General features: G+C 38.6%; 1 pseudogene; it reads right to left on the bottom strand.

The window, feature by feature from the left end:
- Positions 1-378: 378 nt before the first annotated feature.
- Positions 379-18,885, bottom strand: LOC113037725 (tetratricopeptide repeat protein 13-like; annotated as a pseudogene).

Below are 18,885 nucleotides of genomic sequence, written 5' to 3'. Positions count from 1 at the left end.
TGCTTAAGGTCAGCTACAGATTGAGACACAACTCTTCCCAGTGTTTAAGGTCAACATGGGCACCTCCAGAATTCTGAGCGCACATTATTCAGTTGAGCCATTAAACAGAGACAACAAAAATTATAAAGAAGCCAGTGTGGACAGTGAACATGGCAATATTACCAACTTCTGTCTTTCAAACAAACGCAAACATTTTGTACATATTTCCCCACTGTGTTCAAGTATTCAGAAGGAAACTCAGAGCTGTAGAATATTGCTTAATAAACTCTTCAAAGGACATTTCCACAACAATTCAACGATTTGATTCTAAAACCAAAAAGGTCCATGAAAAGCAACTAATGAATAATAAATTAAATTTCGCTACATTATCTGCTGTTTTTTTTGTTTTGTTTTTAACTCAGATTATGCTAGTTATTGCTGAACTTTAATTATTTAATAAATGGCAACCCAAATGTATATTAAATACAAAATTTGTATTAAAACCCAACTCTCTTTTCCATATTTGTGGAAATATAAAAGCTAAAATCAAAGAAAATTTGTTCTGATATTCGATATGTAAAAACCATGTGAAAGTCAGGACTGTGAGCAAAGATGCCCTGAGTAGAGACGGCCCTTTTTGTTTTGAATGTATTATTGTTTCTTCAAGTTCAGGATTTCTTGGGATAGTGCAAAGACGAGTCTGTGTTAAGAACTTCAATCGTCTCTGAAACCGATGGAAGATTCTGGTACCAACTCGGCAAACTAGAAACCGAGAGAGAAAGAAGAAAGTGTTATTTGTAAAAGTGATTGGGATGCTTTCCTAGGCTTTAAAACAGGGATTCAATACATTAAAGTTGTACCTCTCTAAGTTCATCCAACTCTTGACAGTCTTGCTGAAGCGATCAGGGCTGGCTGTAGTCATGGCCTCAAAATCAAAGAGCTGGTAGAAAAACTAGAAAGATTTAAGTATTACAATATGTGTCATGTGTCTCGTTAAATCATTGATGTCGCTACCTTTCCAGATGGGATTCGGGCCAAGCACCTCTTTCCCGCTGGCCATCAGAGCTCCCATGACCACAGAATATGCCACAACACTGAAAGAATAACAGCAATTTTTAAAAAGCTTCAAGAAACACAAATTAAACACTGTTCTGATATAAAAATCAACAAAAAAACCTTACACCGCGGTGGAAATGCAGAAAGCAACAAGTCTGGGGGGAGAAAAGTTCCTGGTTCAAATGTTCCGGGTAATTTCGGTGGAAACGCGGCTCATGTTGAGCCCTGACCTCCACCTCTTCCAGTCAGATGGGGAGTGGGGGAAAATGAGAAATTATTGGAGAGTGCTGCAGGAGTAGCAGTGTCCTCTGGTTTGATCCACATCTCTGTCAGGGTCATAAGGTTTAGTCTGGAATGACTCGATATAGATTTAATGAAAGCTGCTTTGTTTACTGCAGACTGACAATTACAGAGACCAATAGAAAAATAAAGTAGTGTATTAGCAGACATTGGCAAAGTTTGCAGATTATTAGGATTGCGCTTCATATAGTGTGGTTTGTGAGTGGTTTGTGAGTGGTTGTAATAGTAGCCTTTTTTATTCAAGATTGAAGATTTTTTATTTCGACACATACACAATTATATAGAGCATATATAACCAGCAGTGAAATGTGAGTCAGGTCCACTCCATGGACAGTGCAATGAAATATACATAATAGCTAAGAATGAAATAAAAGTAAACAATAAAAATATTAGAATAAAATATAAAAATGGTGTATATTGTAGAATTAAATATAGAACGCAAAATAATGTGCATGAAAGTAAACTGTAGTCTTAAATATTAAGATACACAGGAATGTACAAGAGGCAAATGTGCAAACAGGTTGACATTGTTAGTGTGTCAATATGAGGTAAAGAATAAAGAATATCTTACTGATAGAGTGAACATTAAAGGGTTAGTTCACCCAGATAGCAAAATTATGTAATTAATAACTTACCCTCATGTTGTTCCAAACCCGTAAGACCTCAGAATGCTCATGCGCATCTCATCAGTAAAGATGCTCCTGTAATTAGAAGTATATCTCCAGCACGTGCGTTTAGACCAGGGTTGCCAGGTTTTCACAACAAATCCTGCCCAGTTTCTTCTTAAAACTAGTCTAAAACTAGCCCAAATCGCGTTTCCAGGAGGTTTCCCGATAAAAATTGCTTCCCGGGGTTAAAATATACATTTTTTGGAAGGGTTGCCCTGGTAAAATTAGCATTTTATGGGCTAAATATCACGTTATTGGTATTGGGGTTGCTTCAATCCGCGGACAAGAAAAACAACCGCAGACTTGGCAAATATATAAATATATATATATATATATATATATATATATATATATATATATATATATATATATATATATATATATATATATATATATATATAGCTTCAATATTAATTTAACAGCGTTGATTTAGAGAGATTTAGTAAATGCCATGAGAGTTTTAGCATGATTTAGGAAATTTATATCCACTGTAAAAAACAAAACGAAAACAAATTATATATAGCTGCGATAATCACAACTTAAAAGAAAGAAGTAATAATGTGTTAAAATAAATGTTTGTGCTTGATTTTAAATTATACGTTTAGTTAACATTGTTCAATTTAATTTCGTTGGGCATTTAAGGAAAGCCTGTTTTGCCACAAAAAAAAAAAAAAAAAAAGGTAATTTCGACCTTTTTATTTCGCAATTCTGACACACAAACTCACAATTCTAAGATATAAACTTGCAACTGCAAGAAAAAAAATTCAGAACTGGGGGATGTAAACTCACAACTCAGAAAAAATAAAGTTAAAATTGCAAGATCACAATTCTTAGTTGATAATGCGCAAGTCGAAGCTATAGAATCAAAATCGTGCAATATAAACTGGCAATTATATATAATCATCAGAATTGTGAGATGAAAAAGTTGCAATAACCTTGTTTTATTTTTTTATTCAGTGGTGAAAATAGGATTGTCATATTTAAAAGTAAAAAAATTTTGTTTTACTCGACAGGTGAGTTGTTTTGATTCGTATCTTTACAGAAAAAAATATAATATTATAACGATCAACAAGATTGGTATTATGGGGCATACACGCCATTTTTAGAAAAACAGTGTGGAAAAGCCTGTTAGATATTCATACAGCTATATAGAGAATAAAAAACACACAAACCTCTCATAAATGTGTGTGATCAAGTGTGTCTGAAAGATAAATATGTATATTAATAAACACAAATGCAAGTGTTAGACAGAAGCCAAGCATAATTATGAGCCAGCAAATAAAAAGATGAGCAATCACTGCACACGTGTTTATCAGAGACGCTCTGATCAGCTGCTCCCATCATTACTCACAGATCTGACCTAATCCTGGATTACACACACTCATAACTGTCATGTGTTGTTTCTATGACTAACACTCGTTATTGTTCTCTGTGAACATCCTTTTGATTATCATATGAATGGTCTGTACAAGAAAGGAAGATTGAAAAAAAATCTATGAAAGATATAAAGTGTACAATGGCCTCATTTATAAAGTATATACAGTGTAAAAAGTTTGGAATCATTTATTTATTTATTTTTTTTCTGAAAGAGGTCTCATCCTTATACCAAGGCTGATTTAAATTTTTGAATATTTGAAAATTTTTATTTTTTTTACAATAAATACAGTAATATTTTGAAATATTAATAAAAATTAAATTAACTTTTTTCTTTAAAAAAAAAAAAGTAATTTATTTCTGTGATCAAAGCTGAATTTTCAGCATCATTACTCCAGTCTTCAGTGTCACATGATCTTGAGAAATCATTCAAATATGATGATTTGGTTCTCAAGATCATTTATTTTTATTATGTTGAAAATGCATATACAATATTATTTAAAAGATTAAAAGATTAAAAGATAATAAGTTGATAAGCGGATCAAAAAAGGACAGAAAATACATTATAATGCTACAAACTTTTTTTTTTAATTAATGCCGAAATAATTATATCATTCTATAACTAATATAAAAAAATAAATACATCTTAAACATTAAACACTGGTAAACTTTAAGGATGAGAAGGATGCCTCTAGACCTAGAAACATTCACTGACCTTGTCTAAGCACACAAATGATCCAGTTAATGATTAATAAAGATAATAATGAAATGATGAAAAGAGTGTTTTTCATGTTTAATCCTCTTCATGATGGGCAGCTACAGCAGATCCTCCGCTTTCTTCAAATTTTCCAGAGCCTGCTTTACTTCCTGAAGCCCCCGCGGGTTATACGCCCTGATGGAGAAAAAACACGTGTATGAAAATGATCATAATTATGTATTAATAAAAGGAAAATGATTAAAAGATAGACAGTATGTGTGAGTGAATGCATGCATGAATGAGGAAATAAAAAGTTTGAAGAAAATTATGAATGAATAAACTATTTTTAAAACTGAATGCTGAAGAGTTTGACTGAATGTACAGGATATAAAATCTGTTTAAAAGTTTGGAAAATGTAAAATGTGTATGTCACAAAGAGACTTACCCATGATAAACCAGTATTCTTTCCTTCACAAAGCTGAGAATACTACTGAAATACTCCAGATATCTGATATTATTGATCTGGCCTCTGTGAAACAACAGAAAAACACCATGAAAACACTATAAAACAAGCATAGCAATAGATTTTTGAGTCTGTTTCACACCACAAAAGTGAGCAGCACATATTTTTCGGCACCTATGTTGACAGGTTAGAACTGGGGTCTCAAACTCAACTCCTAAAAGAAGCATCACGTGTTAAAACTCCTGATTAACTGTGTAATACAAGTGTGATATATGACTAGCGCTGAGCGATGTTAGTGTAGCAGCTGATCAAGGCACATGCTGAATGCTATAAACACTAGTCTGCTTGTTTCCGTCAAAGGGTTAATGTTTACGAGAAAAGCACTAAATGAGACATTTCACTAGTACGATACAGAAATCTGCTCACAGGCTGCATTAAATCAGGCCAGAATTGTCTCAAAGGCCTTGAGTTTGACACATGTGTCTTCACAATAAAAGCAGCAGCAGTCAGAGCTGTGAAGAGCTTTCACAAGACGAGTCGTCTCAGAGCAGCTTTACTGAAAATGCTTGCTTCAGTGTTTCATTTAGAAACTATTCTAACAGGAAGTAAAACTTTTCTTACTCTGCGAGCTGTGAAATTGGCTGCATCTCTGTACAGAATTGTCATTAATGATACCAATATTAGTACCAATATTAGTATCTAATTACTGGTACGTTATCTATTTTCATGGATAGCACATTGTAGGGTTACAAGATTTGGGGGGGGGGGGGTTAATTTATTTTTTATAGCTATAATATAGCATCAATATTAGCACTATAAATAATAATGATTCTAATAATCATTTTTACTACTGTTAAGTAGTAATATGAAAATGACAAACATTTACAAATTAAAATTAAATAAGAACTATTACTACTGCAATGTTTCAACATAAAATAAAAATATATATAATTAAAAAAATATATAAATAATATAAAATATAATCATTTTATTCAACAGTTTAAAAAATATAATTATGGATGTAACGATTAACCGCGAGCTGGCTAAAAAACGATTCAGATATGTGACAATTCAAATCAGTTGAGATGCCAAACAAATGGCGGTTAATTATTTTCATCTTGCCTCTGTATAATTCATATTAAAGGTCATAAGTTTAGATTAAAATCTTCTCATGCTGCATGTATGCAGCATCTTTGTTTGGATCATGATTAAAATGCAGTAGTTGCCTCACATAGCCTTACTTTGTTTATAATTAAATTAAATTTTAGTTTTGTTATTTACATTTACATCATGTTTAAATTTGATCATTTAGCAAATGCTTTTATCTAAAGCAATTTACAAATGAGGACAATAGAAGCAATCAAAACCAACAAAAGAGCAATAATATGCATTTTATTGCATATAGTAGTATATTATTGTTACATTTCAATTTCACAAAGTAATGTGCAGCATTTTGTCCAAGCAATAATAAAAGGACACATTCTATTTATAATTTGTCTTAAATCTCATTTTGTAAAAAGAAAATCGAATCGACTCGTGAGTTGAGTGAATCGTTACATCTCCGATTATAATACTAATATCTACATCTGTTTTCATTTCTTTAACTTTCATCCACCACAAGGTGCCTTTTAAAGCTTCTTTTTCTTTTCATCACAAAATTTACAGCAATATAATTCCTTCGTTACAGTTGTGGAGAAATAAAATAATAATTAATTAAAACTTCATGGTTAAGCGATTAGGGCTAGCCGCTTTACAGAGTAAATGCCAGGTTGAGGGCAGATACAGCACCTGATGAGGTTAATGTGGTTGTTAAATCCTAAAAGACTCCTGGCAGGCATCTGATCCAACCACAGCACAGCACAGCACAGGCTGGTCTGGATCTGCAATCCTGCTCACACACCCACACCCACACACACACACACACCAGCAAAGATTAATCACCAAGCCCTGGTAACACCCTCCACTGAGCCGTGAGAAGAGTTCAGGAACGCCGGCTGGGATCTGACCTTCTCCATTTCACTGCAGCTGTCTGGTCTTTCCATGGACTCGGACCTTCGAGTGGCTCCAGGTGCGCTGCATGGCCTGCATCACCTCTATGGTGGCCAAACCCATCACTACACAAAACACAAGACAACATTAAAAATGCAGTTCATGACAGTATCATGACTTCTAAGCATGCTTTTATTTTTTAATTACAATAAATTTTGATCTTCTTTGGAAACAAAGTCAAAAATTTAACTATTTTGATATCATAACGAAGAAAAAAGTTGAAAACCATATTAAGTTGGCATAAGATTCAACTGTTATTTCTAAAATGAAAATATTTACCAATAAAATGAATAAAAAAATAAGAAAAATCACTTCTTATTACTTATTATGAACAAACATGTGTGGTCCAGTGAACATACGGAAATAAACAGCATAAAACAATGTCATAGCTTTTGACTTTTTAATGATATTACAAGAAATGTCCTGTGGTGCAACTGTTAAAAAAACGTAATAATTCATGACATTTGCCACAAAAACAAAAACAAAAAAACAACCCTAACAAAATTAAACCCAGAAATTTAAATTAAAAAGAAAGATTGTTCATGTATTCAAGATGTATTCAAATATTTTTCTTTATTTAGTAATTTAAACTTGTTAATATTTATATTTGTATCACTATTGTTTAGTGATTTTAAAGAGCTCTTATCTCAAATATAATAAAATATTAAAAACATTTTTTAATTTATATGTAGATAAAATTACACTGATATGTAGTGCTGTCAAATCCAAAATAAGCGTTTTTGTTTACATAATGCATGTGTGTGTATTGTGTATATATAAATACGAACACAAACACATTAAGTATATATTTTGAAAATATTTACATGTTTATATTTATATTCGTACAATTAATATTGCGTATAAATGTATTTAATATATAAATATTTTTTTTCTTAAACATATACAGTAAATACCAAAAGTTTGGACACACCTTCTCAATCAAAGATTTTTCTTTATTTTCATGACTATGAAAATTGTAGATTCACACTGAAGGCATCAAAACTATGAATTAACACATGTGGAATTATATACATAACAAAAAAGTGTGAAACAACTGAAAATATGTCATATTGTAGGTTCTTCAAAGTAGCCACCTTTAGCTTTGATTACTGCTTTGCACACTCTTGGCATTCTCTTGATGAGCTTCAAGAGGTAGTCACCTGAAATGGTCTTCCAACAGTCTTGAAGGAGTTCCCCGAGAGATGCTTAGCACTTGTTGGTTCTTTTGCCTTCTGTCTGCGGTCCAGCTCACCCCTAAACCATCTGGATTGGGTTCAGGTCCGGTGACTGTGGAGGCCAGGTCATCTGGCGCAGCACCCCATCACTCTCCTTCTTGCTCAAATAGCCTTGATGCCTTCACTGCCTACAATCTTCATAGTCATGAAAATAAAGAAAACTCTTTCAATGAGGAGGTGTGTCCAAACTTTTGGTCTGTACTGTACATGCATGTGTGTCCATTTATATATATACATAAATATAGACAGTACACATACATTTATTAATTTATTATGTGAACAAACACTTATTTTGGATACGATTAATCGTTTGACTGCACTACTGATATGTATTCAAGTGTTGTTTTTTGCACCACGTTTCATTGATATATTTATGATTTATTGTTTTTAAAGAGCCCTGAGCTCTGTGTATTCTGAGGTTTGGTAAAACCCTAATGTGTCGTACTGCATCAGTGCACCGATGCGATCCGCTGTACAGATCATCTTCTGAACTTCAGCAGAGCAACTGACAAAGTCCTGAGGTAGAACATCTCTACAATCACAAAACAAGCAGGGAATAAAATAATACTACATCATACTAATTATCTCATTATTTATACATATCAATTTGATGTGATGCCCCAAAACACGAAAGACTCAGTTTGCATATGAGGCTGAAGTCCAGGCTGTTCTTCATAATCCTCGATGAGGAAGGGATGATTTTTTGCCCAGTGGTTTTTAAAGTTTCCCGGCAAATCCTGATCGCCATTATACTCTGCAACAGGTACATCCAGACGAGTGTAGATAACGGGAATATTCTATCACAACAGAGGCATATTTCAACTACAAATCAATATTTAAATACTTTATGAAACTGCTGTTGCTAATTTTGCGGATTTATGTCCCAAGATAACACTATCTATCTGGCTAATACAGATACTAATCTGTGATGAAATACTAAATTTGCGTAATCTGTGTAATTCAAAAGTAAAATCAGGGTAATCTGAGGTGATTGGTCTCATTTCCATTTGGTCATGAGCCTGTGATGCCTGATAAAGCAGTGTTTGTGAGCGCAGTGCTGCTTTATGTACAGCATTACCAGGGAAACCGCTTTTTAGAAGCAGCAATTAGTGGCCAAGAACGAATTTGCATTTTCATTCAGACCAACGCGAAAAGACCATCAAGTGGACGGGCAATATGATAATTTTTTTAAGTTGACGTCAATATGAAACGGCGTGGGATTCGTTTAAATACGGCTCGTTTCAGTGATTCTGAGTCGACTCTTTCTTTTGTGAGACAATAACTTTTTACAAAGTGCACTTTCAGACATAAAACTTTGCAGAATGTTTTCATTCACTTAGAGCTGTTACACACTGCATGAAAGCTAATTTTCAACTTTCAAAAATCCACAATGGGGCACTTCTTAAAAAAAAAATCAATGTTATTGATATTGTAAAGAAGGACTTTGGAGTTGCACTCCTCTACACAGGTCAACTTGACTGGAAAAAGAGTGTTCAATAGAGACAGCAAATATAGTCCAACATAAGTGATGCAAATGAGTCAATTTAAACAAACAATCAGAGTATGCAGGAAATACTTTAAGGGAAAGTTCACCAAAAATGTTCCTGCAAAACTGTAAGCCTTTTGTTTGGCTTCAGAAACACAAATGAACTAATGAGAATTTTCTGCAAGAACTTAAGTTATTGGTATGGAATGATATTCCGGACATTATTCAAAAGGAATTGCAAATTGTATTTGCAATTGCATTTTTTATTTGTGGACGCATAAAATGTGACAATCCAAACGCAAATGCAAATCGCGCATTACCGTTTGCATTTTTGTTTAAGCAAACGCACAGTGTCTGCCAAATTTAAAATGGAAATGCAAAGTCCGTTTGCAATTGTGTTTCCCATATCTTACGAGCTATGAGCCTGTCATATTTAAATAGCAATATTAATTACCACATTTGCCTTTTCACTCTCTCTGCAATGCGCACATAGACTGCCAAAACTCAAATGAAATCGCGATTCCCTATCATAGGTCACTTCGATGCTGCGGTGACGTCACCACGTATGGGAACACCTCCGGTGTGACGAATGTCTGAAGCCCTATACCATCCCGCCAATCCTATTGGCCAAATGGCGCAAGCACCACCCTACGCATGCGCTCGCATGATATACCTGGGTGCAGCGCGCCATTTCGCTCAGATTTCATTCCTTCAGGAATAGCGAATCATCTGTGCCCTATCATCTCACGTTCTCCAGCGATTTTCTTCGAGCAGTGTTTAACTCCTCTTTCGCGGACGCGATGGGTCAACGAAAGGTAAGAGCCGTATATGGGTTTATCACAGGGAGGCACTCATGAGAGATTCGTTTGCAGCCTCTCTCATGTTCTCTCTGTGATAGCCTACAGCTATGGTAAAATAAAGAAAAGTATCCGCGCTCTGGAGTCTATTTCTTCAGTCGCCTCGAGTCTAACCCCCACCGTTCGCTTCTGCGGTCGCCGAGGCCCCGCACGAGGTGTTGGTTAGGGGCGATATGTGCGGCTTGACTATGAGTACAGTGATGCACTGGAGTTTTCCACTTGCTCGCTCTTCCCTTCTCGAGCGCGTTAATCAGAGCAGTTTTGCTTTTATACTATGTTGTCTAACCGCAGCTTCTACTCAGAGTAGGCTCTGACCGGCATAAGCGGTTCTCTCCCTCCGAGCGGACAGGAGAAACGCGCTTCCCCTTCCTCAGTGTGCTATTATGTGGCTATCCGCGCGGTGGATAAATTACCCTTCTCACGGACCTCCACCAAGAGGTTTCGAGGTCCTGGAAGCAGCCTTATCAGCGCATATCACGAACGGCGCGGGTTTTTGCCACGATTAAGTGACATGGCGGACTGCTATTATATAGCGATGCCGTTTGACTACCTCTCTAGCCGAACGGATCGCGCCAAACTCCGCCGCGACCTAGTCTCGTCTAAGACGTATCGAGTCGTGTCTATTTCGGAGAAATTTCATTCTCTTATTACGGTTCTTTACGAGAAGCCTCTCGTTCTTCCCCCACGCTCTAACATTGACTGTCTCGCAGCACAAGCACTTCGAGCGTCACTGAACTGAGCTGTTATTTGAGCGCCCCTCAGACACTGCACAATTCAGTCTTCAGAGTTTGAGGGACGGCACAAGAGACTGGCGAATTTGGCCAGTTTATGACGGCTCACACAGCTGCCGCGTTCTCGCTAGCGGCGTGGCCCTATGTTTATCTTGTTGGATTAAATCCTGCCGTGGACACGCTTCAGGATTATACACAACGAAACACAGCGAGTTTGACGCATGCATTTCCTTCTATATTTGCCGGGGTCTGTGCCCTCCACTGAAGAGTGCTGTTGGACTGCTAATGCACATCCAACCCTCTCACTGCAGTCCCCACGCTCTAACATTGACTGTCTCGCAGCACAAGCACTTCGAGCGTCACTGAACTGAGCTGTTATTTGAGCGCCCCCTCAGACACTCTGCACTATTCAGCCTTCAGAGTCTGAGGGACGCCACAAGAGGCTGGCAAATATGGCCAGTTTATGACGGCTCACACAGCTGCCGCGTTCTCGCTAGCGGCGTGGCCTAATGTTTTCTTGTTGGATTAAATCCTGCCGTGAACACGCTTCAGGATTATACACAACGAAACGCAGCGAGTTTCACGCATGCGCTTTCCTTCTATGTTTGCCAGGGACTGTGCCCTCCACTATAGAGTGCTGTTGGACCGCTAATGCGCATCCAACACTCTCACTGCCGTCCCTATGCTCTAACATTGACTGTCTCGCAGCAAACAGCGCTTCGAGCAGCATTGGATCGGGCTGTGACGCCAGGCGTAAATAATAATCCCTCAGACACTGCGCAATCCAGCTTTCAGATTTCGAGGGGCGATTCAAGGGTCTTAACCAGACGACCCGTTTATGACGGCTCGCACAGCCGCCGTTTTAGTTAGCGGCAGAGCCTGATGTTCAATTCGTTGGTCTAATTCCTGCCGTGGACACGTTCAGGATTATACACAACGGGACGCAATAGCTCTTATGCATACACTTCCCCTGTGCACGAATGCCGCAGGCTTTTCCGTGCACGGACATTATGTGTATGACAGCGTTGCAGAAAGCGGAAATTTGAGACTGCTAGTATCGTTTTGGGTCGCGTGGAACGCTTGCCCGGCATTTCTCAATGGGTGTTACGCACAATTGTCACGGATACACCAATTCGTTTTTTAGAGGCCCGCCTCTTTCCGCTGAATTCTTTCCACGGTGGTAGACTGATGGTAATAGCAGTGTTGTGACAGGAGATGTCAACTCTGCTGAGCAAAGGGGCTATAGAAGTCGTAGACCCCGTACTTTTCAATGCATGGATGTAGCTCTGGCCCCGTTGCGGCTCCAGGGCGTCCGTCTGTTAACCACTTGGACGATTGGCAGCGGCATTCCCCGTAATTTGTCTGGGGTTACTTCACATGCGCCCTTTTCAGTGGAAAAGTGGGCGGAAAGACGAAATATTTCACCCCGTTGTCTTCCGCATCCGACGATTTCGGTGACACAGAGTTGTGTGATGTGATTAAAGCTATGGATGCCAACCGAGTTTCTCCTACCGGGGTTCGGCTGGGGATTTGAGCTTTCCCAGAGACCGTCACGACGGTTGCGTCTTTAACCAGGAGCTGTTTGTCAAGGGCTACCAGCCCATGGAGTGTGGACAGCTGCACAACGCAGTTGGTATATAAACCGGTTGGAATTACTGGCAGTTTTCTGGCTCTCCAGTAATTCGCGAATCTGCTGATCGGCCGTCTTGTGCTGCTCAGATCAGACAACACAGCGTTTGTCTCATACCTGAATCATTAGGAAGGATTACGCTCTCGCCCCCTGTGCAGGCTGGCGAGACATGTTCTTCTCTGGTCTCAGAGAAAATTTCTGTCGATCCGAGTTGTTCATGTCCCCGGACGTTTGAACTTCGGAGCGGATATGCTATCCAGACAGGCTCTGGGACAGGGAGAATGGAGATTACACCTCCAGACGGTGAATCTTTTTTGGCGGATATTCGGCAAAGCGAAAGTGGATTTATTCGCGTCAAACATGACTACGCATTGCCCGCTATGGTTCTCCCTATGCCCCCCATCGCCCCTGGGCGTGGATGCATTAGCTCACAGCTGGCCCAGGACCAGTCTGTATGCTTTTTCCTCCGATTCGTTTGATCCCAGCGGTATTATGCAGAATACGGCGGGACAGAGTGGAACAGCTGCTGCTGGTGGCTCCGCGATGGCACACGCAGCCGTGGTTTGCGGATCTGATCAGTCTGCTAGCGGGCTCTCCGTGGAGATTCCCCTCAGACAGGATTTATTATCACAAGCACAGGAGCTGATTTGGCACCCGAGGCCAGATCTGTGGAAACTGTGGGCGTGGCCACTGAGCGGAGTGCATTAGTATGTCCCGGTCTTTCTGTTGAAACCACTGAGACTATATTGAATTCTAGAGCAGCTTCTACGAGACGCTTATATGCTTTCAAGTGGAGACTGATTACAGCCTGGTGTGGCAATCGTAATGTGGATCCAGTTTACTGCCCAGTGGCTTCAGTGCTGTAGTTCCTCTAGGATTGTTTTTCGGATGGTTTAACACCAGCCACTTTTAAGGTTTACGTGGCAGCCATTTCAGCTTACCACGAATACATAGGCGGTGCCTCTATGGGGCGTCATCCACTAGTTTCTCGTTTCATACAGCGTGCGCGACGGCTGAGGCCTTTCCGCCCTGTGCGAGTTCCTTCATGGGATTTATCCATTGTGTTGCTAGGTTTATCAGGGCATCCGTTTGAGCCCTTGGAGACCGTATCGGATAAATTCTTGACACTGAAGACACTTCTTCTAATGGCTTTATCCTCCCTCAAGAGAGTTGGGGATTTACAGGCTCTTTCTGTTTCACCCTCATGCATGGAATTTGCACCGGGCTCTGTGAAGGTGCTGTTGCGGCCCAGGCCTAACTATGTTCCTAAGGTCGCATCTAACCTCTTTCGCTTTCAGCAAGTGTTCCTGGAAGCTTTTTCACCTGCTGAGGCTGGGTCAGGAGATCTAAGTCTTTGCCCTGTGAGAGCTTTAAAGACTTATGTGGATCGTACAGCCCCTTGGCGTGAATCTGACCAGCTGTTTGTCTGTTTTGGACATAAAAGTAAGGGCCATGCGGTTACAAAGCAGCGCATGTCCCATTGGCTGGTGGAGGCAATTTCTTTGGCCTATGAGGCGCGCGGACTCGCTTCGCCCTTAGGAATTAAGGCTCATTCCACTTGAGCTGTGGCTTCTTCTCAAGCTTTTCTCAGTGGATCTTCTATGGACGATATCTGTGCTGCGGCAGGATGGTCCTCACCGAGCACTTTTATCAAGTCCTACAGTCTGGATGTGAGGATGGCTCCTGGCTCCCGGGTTCTCTCCGCTTGAGCAGATGCTTCCTCGGATCTCAGTTATCAGGTACGTCAGGCGTTTTGGTATATCGTTCCCATACGTGGTGACGTCACCGCAGCATCGAAGTGACCTATGATAGGGAACATCTCGGTTACGTATGTAACCTTGGTTCCCTGAATAGGGAACGAGATGCTGCGGTTCTGGCCGTTCCGTACCTTGATAATTTCTTCATCTTCAGTCATGAAATCTGAGCGAAATGGCGCGCTGCACCCAGGTATATCATGCGTGCGCATGCGTAGGGTGGTGCTTGCGCATTTGGCCAATAGGATTGGCGGGATGGTATAGGGCTTCAGACATTCGTCACACCGGAGGTGTTCCCATACGTGGTGACGTCACCGCAGCATCTCGTTCCCTATTCAGGGAACCAAGGTTACATACGTAACCGAGATGTTCCTTTTGAATTTGAATTTCCAACATCTACATGGAAACCTGTCAATCAAGTGACAGGGGTGGGGCCATTTTATTGGGTGTGTTTGCATTGGGAAGTGACGTCACTCACAGTCGACGGTAATAAAAGAGGCAATTGATATAATATTTAGTTTCATTTGTAATGACTGTATATATACACATTTGCTACCCCAAATCTTTGAAAAGTTGTGCTTATTCCTTTAATAATATAGTATGTAAGATAACAATAATCAACAAGGCAGAATTGACTGTATCCATTAAAAACTAAAAAGGATTATTTTCTGGTTTATTTCTTTTATCAATGGGGCTGGATTTAAAAAAAATAAGAATGGGCTATTTTTCCAAATCATAAGATGGAATATGAAAGGAACAGACCAGAGTCAAAAATGTCATCAGTCCAACAAAAGTTGAGTGAAAAAATTACATGATTAATTAACACTATAGTCTCGAAGGCACTGTATCAGCAACAAACACGGAAAACTGACAGGGAAGTCACATGTGTTCCTGTGGCTCAAGTGGTAGAGCATTGCGTTAGCAGCGCAAGGTTGTGGGTTTGATTCCCAGGGAACACGTTAGGTAAAATATTTTAGCCTTAATGCACTGTAATTAGCAATTCCCAATCAAATGGATTCTCTTTTAAATATACACAAATATTTTTTTATGATTCATACTTTTTTCTTCAGTGGGCCAACAATAAATTTCATTAACAGACAAATGAATGTTTTTTAAAGCCTGTGTCAAGCCCAGTTATATGTAGATTGCTATCCTAAATCCAATAAACACAAATGAATGAAATAAGCTTACTCTTACAATGTGTATCACCACAAAGACACGCTGTGGTGTTCATAATGCACAAATCAAGTTACTGTTCAACCAGATAACGATAAATATCTTCACTTGTGCTAAAGCTGACAAACATGGAGTTTCTGGACTGAACCAGCGCTATCTTTCTGCTCTGGACATTATTTGAAGTGTCTACTCAAGTCGAAATCAAAGTGCATCCTGAAGATAAGACGTCCGTGTGGTGCGTGGACCTCTGATATGAAGAGCAGTGTTCCTCTGTGTCTGTAGAATCGGGCTGAAGGCTGCAGTTGTATGGCTTTAGTCAGATCAGACAGAGCTTCACTGATACGGCCCAGAGGAGACAGAATCAGGAAACACACGCTTCATTAACAACACTAAACACCTGCTCCTGACCTCTGCCCTTTGCTCATACACTTCTGGTCTGCTGGGCTCCAGTGCGATCACTCTGCTCAACTCATACAGAGCCAAGTCTGCATACTTTATGTCCTTCAGAGAGAGAGAGAGAGAGAGTTACCTTCATTTATATGTACAGCTATGACTGAAATTGCACATATATTTGAAGTGTTTGATAAAGCATCGTGCATAAACTAACGTTCAAATCTTCAAATGCATTGAAAAAGTCTATTATGCTCACCAAGGCTGCATTTTTTTTAAATAAAAAAAACAAAAAATATTGTGAAATATTAAAATAGAAATGTGTTATTTAAATATTGTAATATGTATTATAATGTAATTTATTCCTGTGGTGGTAAAGCATCATTACTCCAGTCTTCAGAGCCGCATGATTCTTCAGAAATCATTCTAATATGTCGATTTGCTGCTCAATTAGTCAGTTTATCAGATCTTGCTAAATATATTTAGTGGAAACCATGGTGCTTTTTTCAGGATTGCCTTGAGGAATAGAAAGTACAATGAAGAGGATTTATTTAAAGAAATCTTTTATTGTCATGTTTGATCAATTTAATGTGTCCTTGCTGAATAATTTAATTTCGATTAATCGCATCTAAAATAAAAGTTTTTGTTTACATAATATACGCGTGTACTGTGTATATTTATTATGTATATAAAAATACACACAGTATTTAGAAAATATTTTTATTTATATATTTATATTCATATAAATTATATCATATATCAATATATTTAATATATAAACGTAACATTTTTCTTAAATATATGCATGTGTGTGTATTTATAATAAATATACACAGCACACATACATTACATATTATGTAAACAAAAACTTAAAAATCGTAAATAATCAATAGAAACAATACCTAGAAATAATACCTAGAATATCAAAATCAACTGTGGGCGGCAGATCCTTTTCCTATTTGGCACCTAACTCTGGAATAACCTACCTAACATTGTTCGGGAGGCAGACACACTCTTGCAGTTTAAATCTAGATTAAAGACCCATCTCTTTAACCTGGCTCACACATAACATACTAATATTTTATAATATATAACTTTTAATATCCAAATCCATTAAAGGATTTTTAGGCTGCATTAATTAGGTAAACTGGAACCGGGAACACTTCCCATAACACACAATGTACTTGCTACATCATTAGAAGAATGGCATCTACGCTAATATTAGTCTGTTTCTGTCTTATTCCGAGGTCACCGTATCCACCAGATCCAGTCTGTGTCCAGATCAGAGGGTCACTGCAGTCACCCGGATCCAGTACGTATCCAGACCAGATGGTGGATCAGCACCTAGAAAGGACCTCTACATCCCTGAAAGACAGCGGAGACCAGGACAACTAGAGCCCCAGATACAGATCCCCTGTAAAGACCTTGTCTCAGAAGACCACCAGGACAAGACCACAGGAAACAGATGATTCTTCTGCACAATCTGACTTTGCTGCAGCCTGGAATTGAACTGCTGGTTTCGTCTGGTCAGAGGAGAACTGGCCCCCAACTGAGCCTGGTTTCTCCCAAGGTTTTTTTCTCCATTCTGTCACCGATGGAGTTTCGGTTCCTTGCCGCTGTCACCTCTGGCTTGCTTAGTTGGGGTCACTTCATCTACAGTGATCTCGTTGACTTGATTGCAAATGATTGCACAGACACTATTTAAAGTGAACAGAGATGATGACATCACTGAATTCAATGATGAACTACCTTTAACTGTCATTTTGCATTATTGACACAGTTTTGCTAATGAATGTTGTTCAGTTGCTTTGACGCAATGTATTTTGTTTAAAGCGCTATATAAATAAAGGTGACTTGACTCGATTTGACTTTTAACAAATGGGCAAAAAGACCAGAATCTTTCATTATGATGCTAAACGATGGACAGTGTGGTATTCATGTTGATTTTAACACCAAAAAAACTCATTCTCAACAAAACTTACCTGTAGCAGTAAAGAGAAGTGCTTTATGGCGTTTTCAATGAGAACATAGCTAATGGATGAAATAAAAACAAAAGAGTGTTAGCAGAGCATGTCAACCAAAGACAAGCACAAAAAACACACGTGCCAAAGTCAAAACAATGAGCTGATACGCACCAAGTTCCTCATTGGTATTTTGGTTTTCCACAGCGGAAGGAAGCTGATGCTGTTCGACAAACAGCTTTGCCTGATTCTGTGGTGACAGAAAGAGAGAAAGAAAAACATGTCAGGAAGTCTGTCAACCCTCTAACAATCAATCCAACCCAACAGTGGATGCAAAAACAATGTGAAGAGAGCCATAATTACAGAGGATGAGAAAAACACCTTTTTCTGTGCTGGATAGGAAGCATTTTGGTTTGACACTCTTCTTATGGTCTATGTTATAAAGAGGAATATTCACCTGGAAATGAAACTTCTGTCATCATTTACACACCCTCACACGCTTTATTTATTTTCTTTCTTAAATAAAAACTCAAAATATTAATGTACCAGTGTCTCTTTTTCATGAACTTAAAATGAATAGGGACTTGAAATCACAACTGCGAGATGCAGCAAAAAAAAGCAACACAACAACATTAAAGCACATTTTATTGTGCTTTTTTTTATTATTATTATCATCATTTTAAAGCTTAAAAGCCCCAGAACCCAGTCACTTAGTCAATATTCTTCAAAGGTTCACTTCTCTCAAAATGAGAGTTCATTTTCATTTTGGCCTGAAATAATAATTAAACACAGTGCAATAAAATGCAAAGTAAACTCACAAGGATTTTCTTGTGAAAAAGGGGCGGGTCGCTCCCCTCTTCACAGTCCGGGTCCTCCAACCGCAGGACAGCTGACTCTTTACCAGACGGGACAGATAAAAGGCTAACCAAATAACTTTGGCTTGAACTAAACATAATGAGTGTTGTTTTCAAAACAATACACATCTAGATAACTGCTTTCTGACTGGCTTTGCTGCAGAACCCAAATCAAGTGGATACAGAATTAAATACAGTACCAAAACTACATAATGCTCAGAAAAT

This window comes from Carassius auratus, chromosome 20 (genome assembly GCF_003368295.1).
Source record: "Carassius auratus strain Wakin chromosome 20, ASM336829v1, whole genome shotgun sequence".
In the NCBI taxonomy this organism is placed as follows: domain Eukaryota; kingdom Metazoa; phylum Chordata; class Actinopteri; order Cypriniformes; family Cyprinidae; genus Carassius; species Carassius auratus.
Note: the sequence above shows the minus strand (reverse complement) of the source record. Positions and strands in the feature narration are given on the sequence as shown.